Source organism: Maniola hyperantus, chromosome 18 (genome assembly GCF_902806685.2).
Source record: "Maniola hyperantus chromosome 18, iAphHyp1.2, whole genome shotgun sequence".
Lineage (NCBI taxonomy): Eukaryota > Metazoa > Arthropoda > Insecta > Lepidoptera > Nymphalidae > Maniola > Maniola hyperantus.
Window position 1 is genome coordinate 10,839,291 of NC_048553.1, and position 23,422 is coordinate 10,862,712.

The window sequence follows — 23,422 nt, forward strand, 5'->3', positions numbered from 1 at the left end:
CAGGTAGAAACGCGACTTCGTCCGCGTAGACTACACAAATTTCAAACACCTATTTCACCCCCTTATAGGGGTTGAATTTTCAAAAATCCTTTCTTAACGGATGCCTACGTCATAATAGCTATCTGCATGCCCCTGATCCGTCTGATAGTTTGAGCTGTGCATTGATAGATCAGTCAGTCACCTTTTCCTTTTATATATTTAGATTTTGTTGTGGGCTCTTCTCAGACCTGGGCGCGTTTGGAACTCTCGTAGCTTTACTTTTAAGTTTGAGTAATATTTATCACCACTATATCTAACAAATCCAACGTCTGACTATCAAAATGAGTAATTTATTACCTATTTTGAATAAATCATTTGACTTTGACTTTGACTTTTAAAAAAGAAGAGAAGATAACCACAATTTTCATAAATACAGTTCACTGCACAGGCGGGGTGGGGTTAACTTTAATAAATTGCTAAGATGCAGATATTTGGCCACTCCGGCACACGAGTAGATATATAGCAGAGGGGAAGCTTCATACTAGCGGCTGGCTGTAGGTTCACTCACTCTAGCGCAGCTCACGCACACCACGACGTGTCACGGACGCTCCGTTTGCCGCCAAACTGGGCGCACGGAGCGTCTGTGGCACGTAGTGGTGTGCGTGAGCTAGTGTGAAGCTTCCCCTCTGGTCTATAATATCTACTCGTGTGACTCCGGTCTGTTGCAAGCGTGTCAGCATTTTTCACCACTGAATATTTTCCGCGCGGATGACTATGATGAGCCAATCGAATCGAATATTAAACAAGTTGGGGTGGCATTGAAAAATTCGCATTTTTTCAGTTCACAAAATAATATTTCCCTAGCCTTTCTCACTAGCCATTAAATCCTTCTCAATCTGGTTGCCTGGTAGAGATCGCTTCAAAGCGATAAGACCGCTAATTGTACTTCTCATTTTGTGTTACTTTTATGAATGAAAGTGTGTCTGTCTGTCTGTCTGTCTGGCTATCTGCTAGCTTTTCACGGCCGAAAAATTTAACCGATTTTGATGAAATTTGGTACAGAGTTAGCTTACATCCCGGGGAAGGACATTAGGCTACATTTTATTCCGGAAAATAATAGCGTTCTCGCAAGATTACAAAGCCTATATCCACGCAGACGAAGCCACCGGCATCATCTAGTTTAAAATATATTCATTATGACCATTTCGTAACGAAACCCTAAAAAGAAATGAGCTAAAATAAGTCTGCCGCGACCTTCGCCTGAAGCCATTACCATAATAGTAAGTAATTGTTGCAAAGTGCAAAGTTCACAATCCAAGTCACACTTTTACCCCCCTTTTTATTTATTTATAGGCATCCGTTGTTCGCCCTGTGCAATGCAACCATAGCTTTAAATCACAGATTAGGGCGGTTTCAGACTAGGAAGCTAGGAAGACTTCAGGAAGCGCATGTAGGCGCGTATAGGCGTGCCTTTTGGCACACGTTCAACTCGTACGAGCGTTGACGCGCTTCTGCATCGCTTCTGGCTAAGCTCGTATAAGCGCGAGGCGCGAGAGACCACCACCCACCGGGCCACCGCGCACCGGTTCGAGCGTACACGCCGAAATATGCCCGTATACGCGCGTCCGGTTTTTTGAAGCGCGTATGTAGCGCGCGTGTAAGCGCGAATTCTGAAACGACCGTATACGCGCAAATAAATACGCTAGTCTGAAACCGCCCTTAGAGAAGTAATTTAAATCCACAGTACAAAGATATTATTTAAGACACATCAACTTTTATTTTAATTTATGCTCATTTTAAATCAGTACCCTTACTAAAAATGCGAAAGTGTGTTTGTTTGTTGGTTTATTGGTTTGTTAGTTAATATTTAGATCACTATTAATTTTATTTGAAAAACAATGTTTTTTTGGTTTAGAAGGTAACTTTTCCTGTATTCCTGCAAAAGGTATTTTCCCATCCGCAGGGCTCATCTGGGCACTGGGCAGGGCACGCGCTTATTGATTTGGTTCTCGTACAAAAGCAAGGCCATAGCTTTTCCCCGCAAAGTGAAATATTCTCCCATCAGTCGACACTTCGCCAGCCGGCAGGGGCCGCCAGAGTTAGTGCAGGATGTAAGATTTTTTTAAAAAGGGCGCTATTTTTCAGAAAAACTCAAACTAAAAACTTAAGTTTTAGAATGTACAGGTAAAGACCTTTCATACGATACCTCACTTCATATAGTTATCTTACTTAAATACTATTAGTTCATGACCACAATTTAATTTAATTTTTGTGATGTAAGCCTAAATTCACGGTTTTCAGATTTTTCCCCAAATGTCAGCTATAAGATCTACCTACCTGCCAAATTTTATGATTCTAGGTCAACGGGAAGTACCCTGTAGGTTTCTTGACAGACAGACGGACAGACAGACAGACAACAAAGTGATCCTATAAGGGTTCCGTTTTTCCTTTTGAGGTACGGAACCCTGAAAATAAAAATTTGAAGGTAGCTTTCCCGGTGTTCCGTCAGCCGGCAGGGCTCAGCTGGGCAGGGCGCGCGCTTATTGATTTTGTTCTTGTACAAGGGCAAGGCCACCCACACGCCTGCGGAATTGTTACACGTTTTTCACCTTATCTCACGTAGCTTAGCTATTACATGTAGTACACGTTGACTAGAGAAAATCATTATAAGTAACTTAAATGTAACTTTAATAAAATTTGTTTGAGTTTTTTGTATCACGCATAAAATAATTCGTCGTCATCATCAACCCATCGCGGACCCACAACTGTAGGTTTAAGCCACAGTCCACCACACTGGCCAAGTGCGGATCGGCAGACTTCACACACCTTTGAGAACATTATGGAGAGTGATATATAATTGCTTAAAACGCACATCAGTCCGAAAAGTTAAGAGGAAGAGAAGATAGATTATACCCTGGATTAAACTCAGCATTTTTTTTATATCGGAAAATCACATAGCTCCTCCGGGATTTTGAAAAATCTAAATCCACGTGCAAATTATAAATTCTTGAAATGAATTCTAAAAATTACTTGATCAATGGCTGCAGATCAAATCTCCATGATTAAACTAGCAATAGCTATTTCACTGTGTTATGCAAGTTCGAACAAAGCCTATTGAAAAAGTGACGGTCCCCAGCCTGTAAGTTTACGGGTTACGGTACCCCATTACGTGTTCAGGTTTCCCCCTTGACAATGAAATGGAACAGTAAAGTCTGTACGTTTAGAAATGGCCGAATACATTAAAATTAATTACAAAATGTAATAAACTTTACCTACGACACGATATTTTAAGGGTATTTTATTATGTATTTGATGATGTCTGCGACTTTGTATGCTTGGATTTACGTTTTTTTTAAATCCAGTTGGAACTCTTAGATTTTTCGGGATAAAAAGTAGCCTATGTCCGTCCCCGGGATGTATGCTAACTATGCACCAAATTTCATCAAAATTCAACGGCCACGCTACTTTATTACCTATCTCTTTCTCGGCACCCGCATTAAATAAATCTATCCTTCTCACATTTTTAAAGTCACACTTTCGCATATCCTATACAGTACGCGGCAGAAAGTAATGTAAGTACATCGACCTTTCGATGATGATGAGATAGCAGATTTGTAGAGCATTCTCTCTGTTGTTGAGACCGACAAAACGTCATAATGTATGAATGACAGAGACAACGCTCTACAAAGCCGAAATGTCATTCTAAAGGCCGATGCACATTACTTTTTGCTGCGTATTGTACTAGGTACTGTACAATATTTGTAACTAAATGATGCCTGCGACTTCGTCCGCGTGGATTTAGGTTTTTAAAAATCCTGTGGGAACTCTTCAATTTTCCGGGATAAAAAGTAGAAAAAAGATCTTTCCCCGGAATGCAAGCTATTCCTGTACCAAATTTCGTCAAAATCGGTTGAACGGTTAAGCCGTGAAAAGCTAGCAGACAGACAGACACACTTTCGCATTTATACCTAATATTAGTATGGATAGTATGCATGGATATAAGGATATGTATATAGGCACATTCTAAGTACTAAGACTACATAGGCTAGGTACAGATGTAGCCCTGAGCTTGCCACGAGCTAGGCTTCCAGGCTTTACAGACCTGCGCATGCGTCAGCATCGATCTGAGCCCCCAACCTCGACTGCCTCGTGTAGGAAGACGCCACATCGCCCGAATAATTCATTCCGTTGCTCAATGGAAAATAACCGCTGATGGTACTCGATGACTCGTAAATCTTCTGTCAATTATTGACCTAATTTTTCCCGGTAGGTATTTGCGCAGTCAGGTAAATCAGAAATGAGGAGATCTGTAGAAGAACTAGAGTAACCGACATAGCTCTACGGGTTGCGAAGCTGAAGTGGTAATGGGCAGGGCACATAGTTCGTAAAGTCGATAGACGTTGGGGTCCCAACCCAAGGTGCTGGAATGGCGACGTCACACCGAAAGACGCAGCGTTTGGAAGATCCCCCACTAGGTGAACGGACGGCATCAGATGAGTCACAGGGAGCCGCTGGATTCAGGCAGCGCAAGACCGTGGCGTGTGGAAGTCCCTACAAGAAACCTGTGTCCAGCAGTGGACATCTATCGGATGATGATGATATTACTGTGGTAGTTTATTATTTTTGAGAAGTAATCGGGTTTCTACACGAGCTAATATGAGACCCGTTTTCTTAATGTTCCCTCGCAGAATCTATGCTACGAGTGCTTAGTTAGGCACTATTGTTTAACCAGAGTATCAATGCATGTTTACATAATGTAAAGAACACTAAACGTGTGATGTTAAAGTTAAAGCCTAAGGTTGGAGTGTAAATTAAAGGGGAGAACATTTATTTGGGCTCATCCCGTGAGTAAAAAACTCAATTAGAAATCATTGATTCGTCATCTATAATGCTTTTGAAATCCATTATGCCATTCTATAAAATTCAAGTATTTTACTTTGCCAAATTTAAATGATCTACCCTTATATTCGGCATCATCTCTACCAATTGCCGTCTGTGAGACGGCAATTCTAATCTTCGCTTAGAATGAGAAGGGAGTGTGTGGAGTCTGCCAATCCGCACATGACCAGCCTGCAAAATATGGCCTAAGTATACATTTCCTGGTATATTATTACTTGTCTATTTATTTTGTGCTGCCAAGTTGGGGTAAGGAAAGAAGGTTTGGTGAATATGATCTCGCTAAGGCATATAATTTTCAAGATCATAACTTTAAAATCGGAGAAAACTAGGTTATATTGACCATTGTAGAAGCAATTTCCAACAAATGGTTTTACAGCAACGACCTCGCCAAATAAGTCATTTATATCAGTGGAATGTGGGTAGTGGGTACTACTAGGTAGGTAAATATCACTGTTTTATTTACGCTTAATAATAAATTCCGAAATACGCCATGTCCATTTTTAAAATGGGAGGATGGAGAATGAAGAAGGGTTGGTGGAGTTGATCTCGGCATAACGGAAGGACGGCGGCGGGAAGGGGGGGTGCAGCTGCCGGTGCATCGCGGACCGTGAGGCGGGGGGGGTCAGGGGGCCACCCTCCCCCAGCCCGGCCCGCCCCGCACCGGCCCATTGCCAAGTTCAATGCCAAGGTCATGCGCGAGCGAGTGCGCTGTGCGACTGCGCGCCGCAATGCAGGAGCGGCCGGCGACGCGGCCCGCCGTCACTCTCAGTACCTAAACGACGACGCCGCATACCGCACCGCGGAACCGTCTTAGACCCTCCATATTGTCACTAAACCGCCATACACTCCCAAGAAGTCCCTAAACCCACGCCGATAAAACTCGGGTTCTGATTGTCCCGTCAAAACGACTGGGAACGTGTGTTAAACATCCGTAAGCAAACGGAATTCCTGTGACCACCATGTGCATTCAAGACAGGAAGACCGGCTCCAGTTATGCAATCTGACATTTCGCCGGTAAGCTAAACTGTTTAAAAACTATCGTAACGTATCGTAAGTGCACTTGTTCCGTTTGTGACTTGCGACCTTTTTCGTACCGCATGATACCCCACTCATTTACATCAATGCAATCTAAACAAATTGGAAAACTATTGGAAGTTGTCTAATTGAGTTACACTTACACTCTTGACTTTTCAACCTTCAATTATCTATGTAACGAAGGGGTTTTATGTGTTTTAGGATAGACAAGGTTATTTTAATGCAAAACATTGGAAGACATCGTGCTAATCGTAGCCATATTTGTTTTAGACATTAGACATAGCTCAAGTCTACCAAGCCAACAGTTTTGTATTCGTGGCAGTCAGTTTATGAATTCTATGCAAACGTGTCCCTTATCTATATTTCATATTGTTTTGCAAAATATACAAGCATATTATTTGTAAGTGAATGAGCTATGGTCACGCCCGGAAAATACTTTAATGCTGACTATATACCTACTTAATTTTAAATTACACAGTTTTTTTAGGAGGCTATAACGAGTTTCTGTAACCTTATTCTGTGCCAGTAGGTATCGTTAAACCATGGATGGGTAAAAAAAAGCAGATGACAAAAAATAGATTGTAAAAACGATGTAGGTGTCTAATACATAGTTTACGGTGAAAAGGAACACCTATTTTTGATATAATTTTAGGACAAAAAGACTTTATTATCACTGGAATGCCGAGAAAACTATTTCAAGTTTCGTTTTCAAAATGGCAGCCGAAATTTTTCAAAGCCCATCAAGGCCTCAAGGGCATCAAGAATAAGGGCTAAAAGACTGATACATCGCTTCGTATCCTGTTGTGGAGTTGGCAAAAAATGTCGAACATACAAGTTCAAGGCAATCGGGTGATCCCAGACGACGACGCTAGCTTTGGTAGACTGACTCGAATGAACACTACTCGTATTCGAACGTAAAGCAGACAATTATTTAAACAATTATTAGTTACTAGCCAGCATGTAAGTAGGTACGCTTAGACGCATGAGTATTATTTATTACGGCAAGAAGTTAGAATATTTAAGCAAGGTTATTTGAAGTAAGGCAATAAAGGTTTTGAATGAGATGACTTCGAAATCGGCTTTATTGTATTGTAATGTTTGAATTATTTATCAAATAAATTTTACTCGTGTATTGTTTATCTGATAAAAATGATATTATTACAATTTACAACAGACAGGTAGATATGTGCACGTGTATCATTGACCGACAAGATATACCTAGGTATTAAAATTACGCTTGCTGTGCTATTATTATTATACTTGCTTTTAAGCTATTTCAGTAGTTGAAAATGTCAATGTTTAGAACAACTTAAAACTTTACTTTTGTTTTTATTTTATTCGGTACTTTCTTTATAATCTTATTCTATAAGTAAGTAATCTTAAGCATAAGTTTCTTATTTTTATAAATGATTGTACAAAATATCAAATTCTCTAAATAATTTTTAAATACATATCAAAAATTGCGGAACCGGCAGGATTCAAACCTGCGTCTCCTAGGACGCTCTGACTGCTAAGCCACGGTTCCCGGTTAAGTGTAGGTAAAAACACTACCCTAAAAATACTATGTATATCAAATTATGTAATGTACAATAATTTATATTAGTAGTAGTACTTAGGGCTAGTATTAGCTGTGCTTGTCCATATTCTTCTAAAGATCTTGATTATTCTTGATGAAAATCGACTAGGTCATAATCAAGTTTTATTCATTATTTTAATGTGATATATAAATATTGTACACTAGCTGCCCTGGCGAACTTCGTTCCGCCAATAGCAGTCAATTCAATTTTTTAAATTTTTCTCACCGTATAAGAACCATCCTCGTACTTCAAGGAATATTATAAAATAAGACTTAGCGAAATCGGTTCAGCGGTTCTCGAGATTTGCGATGAGCAACACATTTAGTGATTCATTTTTATAATTTTTATATTATAGAAGATTAGAAATCAGATTTTCATTCAATATCTACAGAGAAAAGAAAACATCATTATGCGATCAAAGTCCATTCACAACTATCTATGAGGAAATTACTTAATTAAAATCACTTTGTCTTTTTATTACGTAATGATTTCAAAAGCGCATTAAAGTCACATTATATCGTTGTCGGCATGCCTTTACATGCGAACTAGACAAATATAATATCTGACACAGGAGTTTTTTTACTGACCATACTTACCTATTTAAAGTCTCTACGCGTAATTCATGAAAATTTGTATCTTTATCTATAATTTTCAGATATTTCCTCAAGAAGAACATTATTTATACATACTAGATACATAGTTCTCATTTAATACTGGAATGCTTGCAATTACTTCGGTGAGAAAACGCTAATTTGAATAAGAGGAAACATCCTCAACTTATGATTATCACTACTACTACTTATTTTAACCTTGTCATGTTATTTTTCTATTTATTAGTAGGTATACAATAATTTTCTGTTGCTATCTTCCAATCATATGAAACACTTTCCCTCTAACAAATAAACCTGAAATAGCGGTGGAATAGTTATACTCTGTTTTGTCTTTTTCCTTCAAATGTCAAATTATTGATGACAGAGAAAGACAAAACAGAGTATAACTATTCCACCGCTATTCCAGGTTTATTTGTTAGAGGGTTAAAATCTAATTAATATAGCCGCGACTGAGCACCAACCTGTTAGTTATCAATGACCTAATCAATAAATAATTAATTTAATTTAATTACAAGGTATTAAAGGTGATAATATGACCGTAACATCAATTCTAATTTCAATTCCAACATTAATCTCTATTATTTGCTGCTGTCAAAATTTATTGAATGCTAATTTGCATCTCTCTATATAACAACTGACATCACTATTCAATATTCATGCATCTAGTAGCCTCCTGGTAGCTATTTAGTTGTGATTTTTGTAAACAATAAAATAATACTTTTATCGAAGACTAGCATATGCTCGCGACTTAGTCCGCGTGGACTACTCAAATTTCAAACCCCTATTTAATCCCTCTAGGGGTTGAACCTTTCTTAGCGGATGCCTAGATCATAATAGACAGTGAAACGTGTGTACGGAGGTGTCCTCTGCCACAAGTGTGTTAAACAGCGCATTGTCAGAGCTTTCCTCATCGAGGAACAGAAGATTGTGAAGGTCCTCAAAGCACAGCAAGCGACTGCCAAGACTGGCAAGGTCAAGGCTGCAAAATGAACATTAGGGTGTATAATAGCTATCTGCATGCCGAATTTCAGCCCGATCCGTCCATTAGTTTGAGATGTGCGTTGATAGATCAGTCAATCAGTCAGTCAGTCACCTTTTCCTTTTATATATTTAGACTAGCTGATCCCCGCGGCTTCGCCCGCGTAGATTTAGGTTTTTAAAGATCCCGTATAGCCTATGTCACTCAGGAATAATGTAGCTTTCTACTGGTGAAAGAATTTTTAAAATCGGTTCAGTAGTTCTAAAGATTACCCCCTACAAACAAACTTAACGACATTACCTTGTGTCCGAAAAACCCAAATATCTTACGGAACCCTATTTTTTTCCAAAATAAAGTATAGCCTATGTTACTCGTGGATAATGTAGCTTTCGAATGGTGAAAGAATTTTTAAAATCGGTCCAGTAGTTTTTGAGCCTATTCAGTACAAACAAACAAACATACAAACAAAGTTTTCCTCTTTATAATATTACTAGCTGATCCCCGCGGCTTCGCCCGCGTAGATTTAGGTTTTTAAAGATCCCGTATAGCCTATGTCACTCAGGAATCATGTAGCTTTCTACTGGTGAAAGAATTTTTAAAATCGGTTCAGTAGTTCTAAAGATTACCCCCTACAAACAAACTTAACGACATTACCTCTTTATATAATAATAATAATAATACAACGGGCCGTGCAGCAGAAATCGTAATATTTTAATTTCGCCATAACTTCAAAACCAAACGTCCAATTTTAATCATTCAAAGACCAAATATTATCTCCATAAACTGTTCTTAGTGATGAAATCATTTATTTTGATAAGGATTAATAGCATGAGTAAAATAAACGCGTTTAAATGTAGTCCAAAAAAAATTCAAGATTTTTAAATAAAAAAATGGTTGCTGTGCCTCACTCGACATAGATGGGTATAGTGTGTCGCGGACTTTTTTGTAGATATTTATAAGATCTACAATTAATTAGAACATTTTATGGTTCTATCTTTTATAGTTTAGGCAGCGTACGCAAAATAAGTAACTTTTCTGGTTGATTTTTTACACCTTGTGTCCGAAAAACCCAAATATCTTACGGAACCCTATTTTTTTCCAAAATAAAATATAGCCTATGTTACTCGTGGATAATGTAGCTTTCGAATGGTGAAAGAATTTTTAAAATCGGTCCAGTAGTTTTTGAGCCTATTCAGTACAAACTAACAAACAAACAAACAAACAAACAAAGTTTTCCTCTTTATAATATTAGTGTAGAAGTGTAGATTAGGCAGCGTACGCAAAATAAGTAACTTTTCTGGTTGATTTTTTACACCTTGTGTCCGAAAAACCCAAATATCTTACGGAACCCTATTTTTTTCCAAAATAAAATATAGCCTATGTTACTCGTGGATAATGTAGCTTTCGAATGGTGAAAGAATTTTTAAAATCGGTCCAGTAGTTTTTGAGCCTATTCAGTACAAACTAACAAACAAACAAACAAACAAACAAACAAACAAAGTTTTCCTCTTTATAATATTATTAGTGTAGATTAAAGCAAAGAAATAAAACCATAAACTAAGTAAGTAAGAAACTAACTTGAGTAAGATTTTCAATAATAATTAATTATCAAATGCAAATATCGAATTAGAACCAACTGTTTCACCTTTCAGGTAGGTATTCTTTATACTGTTTTTTGTAGCTATTTGAATATCTATTAGACACAAGGTGCCAGACAGACTAACTGTTCACCTGATCAGGGGAACAAAATCTTAATCGAAACACACAACAGCTTAGCCCAGGGCCTCCCACACGATTACCTTGAACCCGTGGTTGCCTTGAAACTTGAAATTAAAGAACCAAAACGTGACTATTATTATTATTACTACATTTTTTTTTTTTTTTTTTTTTAATACAATAAAACTTAAAGCTAGCCTTATCTAATTACTATATAAATCATGACCGCGTGGAATGGTGCCAAGAATACTGGCTACATATTACTATTATTACACTATTAATATTATTACATTTAAGTAAGTTCATGTTCTGTCCCTTTTCAGCATTGTTAAAAAGAAGAGGATGCAGATACTCTAAATTTCGTTTAGAGAAAGAACGGAATCGGTGCCATTTCTGTGCTTAAAATCTACTAATGTGATGATATTATTTTGATTCTTTAATTCTGTTGTTTCAAATATTTATTTTTCTTGAACGTAGCTAAATTATTATTGTTTGATATTTTATTTATTAAAAATGTACTAAGTGATTTTACGGCTTTATTCGGATTGCCATAATATGTTTATCCCACTAGCTTAACTAATTTAAACTACCTTTATCTTATAACATTAAAATAAACTATTTAAAACGATGTACTTAGTACAATATACCGTCATTATCATCAGCCCAATTACGTCTACAGTTGGACATGTTAATTACCTAATTAAAAATCTAATTTGAATCTAGTAAGCGCTTTTACCAAGACGCGGCAGACGGCGCGGGCGGCGGCGGCTGTCTAACTATACTTTTAAGTTTTAATATTAATAATAGTATGTTGTGAAGATTTTATGTCGGTAATTTCCTTGAGCTTCACAGACATGTTATAAAAGTTTTGTTTCTTCTTATAGATTTGTTTCGTGAAAAATATCTTTTAAGAAACAAAATATAAGTGAGACAGACGCGACGGTTTGATTCATAAACTGTAGCGTACTGAGAAAAAGAGGCCAATAAAGCAATGTTGGCGGTGACGGGACCAAGAACAGAGCCGTCTTTAACCTATTGGAGGCCCTGGGCACATTAGAATAACGGGGCCCCTATGATCTTGACAGAGTAGGTAAAAACAAGAAGGCTTGGATATAAGTCAGTCTTGACTGGTTAACAATCTCTATGGTCCTATGTTTGAGAGAGCCTTTTGACCTTTGATTTTATAGAAATAAATATTAAATAGGTTTTTCGGCAATAAAATATCGGTTGGTCGTTTATAGTTTGCTGGTTGGGCCCACTAGTCGCTGCCACCACAGCGACTAGTGGGCCCATATCTTACGTGCCCAGAGTGCCCAGTGGGAAAGAGGGCCCTGACCAAGAAATCTTGATGTTTTTGAAAATTGCCCTTATTACCTATATTATAATGACTAGCTTGTGCCCGCGACTTCGTCCGCGTGGACTACACATATTTCAAACCCCTATTTCACCCCCTTAGGGATAGAATTTCCAAAAATCCTTTCTTAGCGGATGCCTACGTCATAATAGCGTATCTGCATGCCAAATTTCAGCCCGATCCGTCCAGTAGTTTAAACTAGATCGGCCAGTCAGTCAGTCAGCTTTTCTTTTTATATATATTTAGATATAATCAAAAACTGTAAGTAAAATAAATTACTTGCCGCTTTTGATTAAAACTAAAAAATCTAGACGTTTGGAGCAGTTTTCGGATTTTTTCTATCGAAAAATATATTCTATCGTATTTCTATTTCCCGACGAAATTAGGTTAAAGACCCAAAGAGCACATATTGAAGTATCAAAGTTATTGTTTGTAGGTTTGTAGTTTTCAAATCAAAAGCTTCCAAAAATAGCTAAATTTTTCATATGGGCCCTTAAGAACAACGTATAATTCGCGGGAAATGACTAATCAACATTGCGGTTATCCATGATCAACCCATCGCCGCCGGCTCACTGCAGAGCACGGGTCTCCTCTCAGAGTGAGAAGGGTTTGGCCATAGTCTACCACGCTGGCCATGTGCGGATTGGTAGACTTCACACACCTTTGAGAACATTATAGAGAACTCTCAGGCATGCAGGTTTCCTCACGATCTTTTCCTTCACCGTTTATTAAGAATTGCGGTTATTAAGAATTGTTATTTAAGAAATCGCTTCCATTGCTTGGGTTGTTATTGAAATCAACAACAAGCCTCTTGTATACGAAAACCATACCTACAATTGTTCATTATTTGATCTAAAACCGGATCGGACGTCGCTCGGTATAGAGTTGATTCATATCGATGCTGGGCGCTGGCCGTCTTAAAGTACAGCTAACATTTTCATCGATTTTAACGTTCACTAGCTTATATTCACAGCTCACGACTTCGTCCGAAATTTCAAACCCCTATTTCACCCCCTTAGGAGTTATATTTTCAAAAATCCTTTCTTAGCGGATGCCTACGTTATAATAGCTATCTATGTGAATGCCAAATTTCAGCCCGTCCATTAGTTTGAGCTGTGCAGCGTTGATAGATCAGACAGTCACCTTTTCCTTTTATATATTTAGATTATTTTGTAAATTCTAATCAATGTGAAACGAAATTAATGGATAAACGAATCTCCAAAATGATATTTCACCCGTAGCTACTAGATTTTAGCTAGGAAATATCGTATAGTTCTTTTGAAAGGAGATAATTTCCTTTTCTTTTTTCGTGGTCGAGTCCCAGGGGTAGCATAAAATGAGACATTAATAATTGTAGTTCTACATTTTCTTAGGAGCTTTTTATTTTGCATTCCGAAGTCCGAACCAGTCATAACCAGTGGTCAATTAAACTATTTGACGATTCAAAAGCACTTGTGAAAGTTTACTTGAATAAAAATATATTCTATTCTATTCTATAGGTACCTACATTGTATAAAAATATTTTTAAATCAAAGCTTTTTAATGTACCTACTAAAAGAAAATATAGGTTTGCGTTGGTAGTATCTGCCCCACGATCGATTGTGAAGAAAAACCTGTTTATCGGAATCGTAATCGGTAACCAATCAAGGGGCAGAATTACGATTATGATGAAAACGTTTTTCTTACACAACCAGTATGCTGAAAACCGATGATTTGCTGTTTAGTGGCTACTTATCGCAAGCGACCTTCACGAGGAAAATAAAATAACTTTGTATTCCATAGTGCGGTACGGCAGTCGGCACCGAGCATGCGCTATCAACAATATCAGCTGACGGACGCGTCACGCGCTGACATACTAACATCCAATATGGCGGACAAGATGGCTGATCGTTTAATGTTTTATGTTTGTTAATGTTTTATGTTTATTTACAAACCGTATAAATAATGAACTATTGTTATAATGCATACATTTTGAGATCTCACTCGCCATCATGTCAAATGTACGATTTTAGTCCATAATATAAATGTGAATTGTAATCCATACTAATATTATTATAAATGCGAAAGTGTGTCTGCTAGCTTTTCTCGGCCCATCCGTTCAACTGATTTTGACGAAAATTGGTACAGGCATAGCTTGCATCTCGGGGAATTTTTATCCCGGAAAATCTAAGAGTTCCCACGGGATTCATATAGATATAGGTATTATTTTTTATCTTTAGTGGTTGTAGTTCAGCGCCGTCTATGAAAATTTTCTCGAACGTTGCCTGGAAACCTCCTCATTACTTTACATAATACTTGCTTACTATAAGACAATGTATAACCGCAAGGAAACATTTGCGTCAGTACACTTTATATAACTACCTAGTAGGTATTAAACTAATTATTATAATATTCTGTTGTAGATATAAATAACTTAATTAGCTACTTTGTTTTTTTTGTAATAGCTGTAGGTTGTGGCCGTATACCAGCTTTTTTGAATTATCTTATATATTATCGGAAGATCCATCGAAGCCAAAGCCAAGACCTCTAGCAACGTTTGATGTGGAGTAAAATCTTATACTACGGGTACTTACATTCTAAAGGTTACCGTTTATTTATTCTAACTCTATTCTGTTAAAATAGTTTAATTATAATTTTAAGTAATCTCTTTTGGCCTTCTGTTATACCTAGATTTAAATTTAAATAATAATTATGTATTTACGCTGTTGATTACTTTCAAATAAACAAAATAAAATAAATAAAATAATAAACACAAGAGGATAACAAAAGCGTAATTTTATTTTAAAGTGTCAATTTTGGTCACGCCATCTATTGGAATTTCACAAAACTCCTTCAGCTATCCAAAGCATACTAAAATAAAACTATAAACGGATTTCATAAAGTTCCATATTATATTAATTAAAATTATGAAATTGCTATTTTCAATGGTGATGTTCTGAAAATATTGTATTTTATTACTAAATATAAATAAATTTGGTAAACCAGAGGAGTAAAATAATATGATATTTCATCGAATCCATCTAACTTTTATTTCATACGAGCCAAGTAACGTCATCTAGTAATAGCCTTGAAATAGTTACAAATTTTAATAGAAAATTGTAAAGTGAGCGATCTGTACTTGTTAATATATAATCTCTGCTCCTACTAATAAATCTTTTACCAAACTCGACGCCTAATCTATTTTTAGTACCTAATCACTACAAATATTTGCTATTTGTTGCGGGCTTCTTCTCGATGGGTTTGGAACCCCTTGTAGCTAAGCTCGTAGCCTACATATTCGTAGCTCGTAGCGTTATTCATTACACGATTATGTCAATTAATTTGAAAACGCGGCCGAAAGTAATGTACATCGACCTTTAAAAGGGGATAGCAGATTTGTAGAGCGCTGTCCCTGTCGCTGAGACCTACAAAACGTCATATATGTATAAGTGACAAAGACAACGCTCTTCTAAGACGAAATGTCATTCTAAAGGCTGCTGTACATTACTTTCTGCCGCGTACTATACCTACGCTGTGGTAAATATATACCTACGCTGTGGTATATATAAGAGAGTGACATAGGCAGTGGCGTGCAGCTCATAGAGGCATAAACGCACTGCTTACCCTCATTGTAAGAAATCAATGCTTATTTTTCAAATAAGTAAAATAAGTTCATACTTAAATGCATACCCTGGCTTGAACTCCTATGCACGCCACTGGTCACATAGGCTACTTTTATCCCGGAAAATCAAAGAGTTCCTTTTATAAGGATTTTTAAAAAACCTAATTCCACGCGGACGAAGTCATAGGCATCAGCTAGTGAAAAATAATATTAATACTTATAATCACTCACAAAATGCTAAAAATACTACATTAATTAGACATCAACCCTTCAAGCTTGCACGTGTTTCAAATTCATTGTGTCACACATAGGACGGGAGTTGGCAACTCAAGACGTAAGTAATACAATGTTCAATAAATTCCATAACATGTAATCAATTTGTTGCTTTATCTTAATTGAATGAATAAATAATAATTAATTACATTCATTGCTTTGTTCAGCGTTGATAGCCTAGTGGTTAGGACGTCCGCCTTTAAATCGGAGCTGAGGTTCGAACCCGGGCACGCACCTGTAACTTTTCGGAGTTATATCACTTCCTTTAACGGTGAAGGCAAACATCGTGAGGAAACCTGCATGCCTGAGAGTTCTCCATAATGTTCTCAAAGGTGTGTGAAGTCTACCAATCCGCACAAGGCCAGCGTGATAGACTATGGCCAAACCTTTCTCACTCTGAGAGGAGACCCGTGCTCTGCATTGAGCCGGCGCGCGCGGCGATGGGTTGATCATGTTATGTGTAATCATTGCTTTGTTACTGCGAAGTTGTAAATTGAATTTATTTATAGCAAGAACCTCAAAATCGAAACGTTAGGTACATTTGTAGGCCAAAAGTCAAAACGGAAAAGATGATTTTGTTGGCGGAAAATATTAAATTTAAAAATTACATTATTCTATACTTAGCACATCATTAAGTATTGTAAAATAATATAATGTTGGTTCTATAACTTGTGTACCTTAGACTGATGCTATAAGTACATAGTGTACCTTTATGATTCTGCTCAGACTTTATTTAGAGTTGAATTGAGACAGATTTATATCTCTGACAAAAATCTGTCTCATTATAACGCTGTCTTCAGGCTGAGCGAAGTCAAAGTATACCTACTCTATAGTCTAGATCTCAGCCTTATAAAGAATGACATATTCAAAGATATTATTGATACACTTTTTCCTTAAGTAGATTACACGTGTCAGCTAACATTGTAGAATGTACGTAATTAGCCAACTTTAACATCGAAATCTTTGTCTCTGTAACCTCGCCATTTTTGTTACGAGCTCTTACACTATTCCACGTTTGCATGTGTGCGCCATGCATGCGGTGTGAGTGCAGCTTGCACATGCGCCAGTGGTGGGGAGGAAGGAGGGGGGAGGCAGTAGGAGACCTTGAACGCGCCTAGCAACACCGCTGCCAGCGCTTGTTTATTTATTTCTGTTTTACCCGTCTGCACGTTAGCTGGCAATTTTTAAACGTTTTATGGAGTTTTTATAGGGTTGTCAAATGGAGGAGTTCTTATAAAGTTAGCATGTCTTGGAAGAACACATAAAGACTTCGTCGTCTCATTTGTCATCTCATTATCGTCCTCGTAGAGCGAAAAGTCATTAAATCCAAAATAATCAAACTGAGATACGAGGCTTCAAAGAAATGAAAACCAAAAAAAATATGTCACCTTTTTTGGACAGTAAAATTGCTATAAAAAATGCGGATCATTTTTTATCACGAAACGTCCAAACTCCTTTTGACGAAATTTTATTAAATTACGATTCGGTTTAGGTAGGTACCTATATCTATTGGTTCTTAACAAAATCATCTTTGACGGATGTCCTTATATGATATACGGATGTAGGTATAGTACCGAGTACGGGACCGGTTGAGGACGGCAATAAGGGGTGGAAACGCCCCGTACACCCCACAGTCCCCACGCTAACCCGCGGGGCGATTGTCTAAAACTTGCATCAATCATTATTACAATCTCAATTGTTCTGATTGGCTGAATTTGTGCGATTCTTGTTGCAACAATGAGCAACAATGCATTGTGGCCAATAGTGAGCGAGCATTAACCAATCAGAGATGATTGCGATCGTGACATTGTAGCTGTCCAACAACCGCGATAGGGCCACCGGTGCGGGATAGCGCGGGTGACGTATACGGGTGTGCGGGGTGTCCCCTCGCCTCATACCCCGATTACCATGTGAACATGTTACTAAGTATGTTTTTATTTTTTTTAATTATCAACATAAATAATGTTTAACAAGTCCGCTTTAGACCCTGCAAAAAAAAAACACGAAGGTTTAGAAGAATAATGTGAAAGGGCCATCTTGGATGTTTGTCGCAACCCTAAGGAGACAGTAGGGAATTTGACCTTTTGTGCACATTTTGTGAGATGGCCAGCCCTGCAGTTGGGAGCCGGGATGGATTGTCATCAATGTCGCCTCACGACTCCTTTTGTTCCTTTGCAAATTACTCGCGAGATGCTCGCGAGATAATAGAGCGAGATCCCAGGACCGCCAGACGTTACTATTTTTTTTCTAAGACACAAAATTTGTGGGATAGAGTAGTGTTAGTATGTATTATTAACGTACGCATATCTTCTAGCTTGTGCTGACTGCTATTTTTTTTTAATTTAGGTAGGTACAAGTTATCTCTAGACTGCAATCTTACCTGGTGGTAAGTGATGATGCGGGCTAACCTGGAGGGCGTATGGCAGTTTTTATTAAACCCATGCCCCTTTGGTTTCTACACGGCATCGTACCGGAACGCTAAATCGCTTGGCGGCACGACTTTGCCGATAGGGTGGCTAGCCACGGTCGATGCCTCCCACGTTACATAATAATTCAATGCACATAGGTAGCCCCGAAAAGTTAGAGGTGCATGTCTGACATCGAATCCTGGACTCCTTCCCCCCTCCCCACCAAATAGGAGGCTAAGACTTAACCATTAGGCTAGCACCGCCAGGTAAAGGAAGTTTGTAGACACAAGTCTTTTCTAGCTAATAGGTAGTTGGTACCTACCTAGTTAGGTACCTTATCATAACTTGAAAGCTATGTTTGGCTCAATGTCGACAAATCAATTAAGTTTGAGCCCTAGAAGTTAGCTCGCCCGGGCCTGCCCTTTGACATTTCCGTGGGCGTCAGGAAGCGCATGCGTATTACGTACGTCCTACTCCCTACAGCTCGCGTGGGCAGATGACGCAAAACCCTGGGATGCTATATAATTATAGGACGATAGCATTTCCTTGGAACATGAACAGGATACTCAATAGTGTTCATCACAGATAAAAGACATCAATAGTTATCGTCATCATGAACACCTTTGGCCGGCTCTAAGAACGGGTCTAATCTCAGAATGAAAAGGGTTAGGCTATAGTCTGCTATGCTGGCCAATAAGGTCTTGGCCTGTAGTAATAAAATAAAGCGATTTTTTGTATAGCGGTAGTTTATGGGGCTAGAATTCATTATTAAAGAGAATAATTTAAAAAAAAACATGATTTTTTTACGTCGATTACGCCTTGTGTCGTCATTATTTGCTGTTGGTACAGCATGATGTTCATATTAACAATAAATATACAGTCCAAGACCATCTCCATCGAATCTAAACTTTTATCAGATGAAACGCTAACTTCTTTAGCCACTCTCCTATCGTAGCTGTTGAAATACAGTGGGTAAATATAAATGGAAGACGGACTGGACGAAAGTATAGGGGTAAGGTAAGACTATTACCTACGGTTTACCAGAATTTTACGAATAGATGGTTTCCAATAGATGCGCGCACATAGATATTATGACGTAGGCATCCGCTAAGAAAGGATTTTTGAAAATTCAAAGGAGGTGAAACAGGGGTTTGAAAATTGTGTAGTCCACGTGGCGGACGAAGTCGCGAGCATAAGCTAGTCATCTATAATTGTTAAGACCGCCGGGACAAAATGCCTCAAGGGCATCATCTATTAACACGGATGACGGATGACATCACCCCAGCAAGTCGTTTGGATGCATCCGTCCATGCATTATTATTTATTACATGCATAATGCATTTTCTATATCAGTGTTAATAATCAACTAGCTTGCTCGCGACTTCGTCCGCGTGGACTACACAAATTTCAAACCCCTATTTTACTCCCTTAGGGGTTGAATTTTCAAAAATCCTTTCTTAGCGGAAGACTATAGGTACGTCATAATATTTTTTCGTCCAGTAGTTTGAGCTGTACGTTGATGGATAAGTCAGTCAGTCAGCTTTTCCATTTATTTAAGAAGAAGATGATAGATTGGTGTATTGAGTAAGTATTCCCACCTAGGTCCGTACGTCACAAGCTTGGTCACAAGACATGAGTCAATGCTAACTTAAGTGCTGTGTAGATTTCATCATACTGATAAACTAGTATATCCGCTTGTTATTGTAATTACCTATATTTTATAGTTTTTAGGGTTCCGTACCTCAAAAGGAAAAACGGAACCCTTATAGGATCACTTTGTTGTCTGTCTGTCTGTCTGTCTGTCTGTCCGTCTGTCTGTCAAGCAACCTACAGGGTACTTCCCGTTCACCTAGAATCATGAAATTTGGCAGGTAGATAGATCTTATAGCTGACATTTGGGGAGAAATCTGAAAACCGTGAATTTAGGGTTAGATCACACAAAAAAAATTAAATTGTGGTCATGAACTAATAATTAGTATTTTCAACTTTCGAAGTGAGTGACTATATCAAGTGGGGTATCATATGAAAGGTCTTCACCTGGTCATTCTAAACAGATTTTTATTTATTTTTATGCATCATAGTTTTTGAATTATCGTGCAAAATGTCGAAAAAATACGACTGTAGTTCGGAACCCTCATTGCGCGAGCCTGACTCGCACTTGGCCGGTTTTTTTTGTATGTTTTATATCTTACAAGTAGTAGGTAGGTACTAGTTGCTACCGATTCTGACGACAATAGTTTTTTTTTTAATAGTTACTACTACTATTAAAAGTTTAATAATAACGCATCTAGAGTAGAATAAAATAGAATAGAATACATTATTTTTATTCAAGTAAACTTTTACAAGTGCTTTTTAATCGTCAACCAGTTTAATGTACCACTGGTACGGAATGCCGTTCCTAGCGAGAAGAACCAGCAAGAAACTCGGCGGTTGCTCTTTTCAAGTGATCAATTTACAATATTAATATGTACCATACTGTAAAAGCAATTGCAGCACCGTGCATTTCTGGAGCGAGTCAAATCCAAGCTTTTTTATCATTTACATAGTCTTCGAATGTAAAATAAGCGTTTTTAGGAGCATTACGGTTCACGAGATAAAGCCCGCTGACAAACAGACGGACTGACGTACGGACAGGCTTAGTAATAAATAGAGTCTCGTTGGCACCCTTAGGGTACGGAACCCTAAAAAGTACTCTGTGGACACTGTCTTCGCGATCGCAAAGTTAAGCATTCATGTCAGAGACGTGAAGATTCGTTTTGTTTATCTTAATGCATCTCAGGTTTTATTTTAAACTTTTAAAAGGGCCTGTAGTCATCAAGGCATTTTATTTATTGTGATAATGTGACACAGACAAACGGGTTTGTCGTGTACAGAATTCCCTTATTTTAGCCGTCGTCGACAAGCTTTGCGAATGACTAGGTACCTACAAACTCACGTGATGGTGATAGAGATTGTATAGGCTCGCATACGCAAAATAATACCACCTGCCTGACTGTTTTGATGGTTCCGTGCCTCAAAAACAAAAAAGGAACCCGCGATATAGTTATCTTACTTTGAAAATTGAAAATACTGATTAATTGTTCATGAACACATTTTATTTTATTTTGTTATGTGACCACAAATTCACGGTTTTCGGATTTTTTCCTTTACTTGTGCCATAAAACCTACCTACCTGCCAAATTTCATGATTCTAGGTCAACGGGAAGTTCCCCTATAGGTTTTCTTTACAGACACGACAGACCGACAAACGTGCACGGACAGAACGGACAGGACAGAAGTGATCCTATTAGGGTTCCTTTTTCCTTCTGAGGTACGGAACCCTAAATATTATTAAATTTACCAAAAGTAAGATGTAATTATTATAAGATGTAATAATTATATTATTAATAACAACCAGCAAAAGTGATGAATTTCACAGATTGTATTAAGTACATTTACCAAATCATGAGGTAAATGTTAATAATTACCGATAGGTATTATTAACACTTGCCACATCAATTATATTTCAATCAATCAATCAATCAACCTGTTTGCGTCCACTGCTGGACATAGGCCTTCCCAAGAGCACGCCACCACACACGATCCTCCGCCTTCCTCATCCACCCACATCCCGCTATCTTCTTAAGGTCGTCAGTCCAGCGGGTTGGAGGTCGTCCCACACTGCGCTTGCTGATACGCGGTCTCCACTCCAGAACACGTCTGCCCCATCGGCCATCGGTTCTGCGGCAGACGTGGCCTGCCCACTGCCACTTCAGCTGGCTAATTCGTGGGCTGTGTCGGTCACTCTGGTTCTCCTACGGATTTCTATTATATTTAGTTACCTACAATGAAGCTGTGGTAGCCTAGTGGTTAGGACGTCCGCCTTCCAATCGGAGGTCGGGGGTTCGATCCCGGGCACGCACCTCTAACTTTTCGGAGTTATGTGCGTTTTTAAGTAATTAAAATATCACTTGCTTTAACGGTGAAGGAAAACATCGTGAGGAAACCTGCATGCCTGAGAGTTCTCCATAATGTTCTCAAAGGTGTGTGAAGTCTGCCAATCCGCACTTGGCCAGCGTGGTAGACTATGGCCAAAACCCTTCTCACTCTGAGAGGAGACCCGTGCTCTGTAGTGAGCCGGCGATGGGTTGATCATGATGAATTAAGCAGTAGAGTTCTTGATATGAACTCATTGATTTTACCTAGATATCGGTATGATAGCAGATCAACGAAAATAAAAAGCCAGTTATCGATTATCCGATTCTCTTTGTAAGTAAGTACAATGCATATAAATGTACATCTTATTAAAATGATTTTTTCTTTTTCAGGAAAACACAATCCACGCAGCTGAAAAAATTACTTGTGTAAGTATTTTTCACTATAAACCATGTGACCATTCGGATTCCAATCCACCTTTCATTGTTGAACTATTGAGACTTCAAACTCGTAGTAGTAAGGTCGTATACCACTGCGATAATGAGGAGCTGGCGAGCAAAACCACACGTATCTACTCGTGTGGCAAAACGGTGTAATTATGCGAAATAAAACTACACAGAGCGGTGAAAACTGAATGAAAGCTATTGAATTTGAATTCATCATCATCAAGGGTTTTGGCCATTGTCTACCACGCTGGCCATGTGTGGATTAGCAGACTTCACACACCTTTGAGAACATTATGGAGAACTCTCAGGCTTTTCTCAGGGTTGGTTTTCTATAGATTTTTTTAACATTTATTGAAAAAGAAAACGTTATGAGACATTTCACCGCATTTTTTTGCGCAAAGGGTCAGCGCGGCTGTTTAGCGTGGAAATGCAGCCAGTATTCTTGGCACCATTCAATGACTTCTATGTATTTGGTACCTTTCCACGCGGACATGATTTTGTACTGTAATTAGGTTCGCTATAAGTAATAACTTATATTGTAACATTTTTAATAAACAAAAATTAAAAAAATAAACAAAGAAAATAGTGAATTTATTTTTAGAATTTACAAATGTTTAGTTTTAGTTATT

The 23,422-nt window shown here is 38.1% G+C and overlaps 1 long non-coding RNA gene across 1 annotated transcript in view; it reads left to right on the forward strand.

Moving 5' to 3' along the window:
• The first annotated feature begins 5,618 nt into the window (after nucleotides 1-5,618).
• The window catches only part of LOC138403565 (uncharacterized), a 55,115-nt gene continuing 37,311 nt past the window's right edge, over nucleotides 5,619-23,422 (forward strand). Inside the window, exons 1-2 of the long non-coding RNA XR_011237825.1 lie at nucleotides 5,619-5,892; nucleotides 22,740-22,775. This is a non-coding gene — a long non-coding RNA (uncharacterized lncRNA). The remainder of the gene's footprint in view (nucleotides 5,893-22,739; nucleotides 22,776-23,422) is intronic.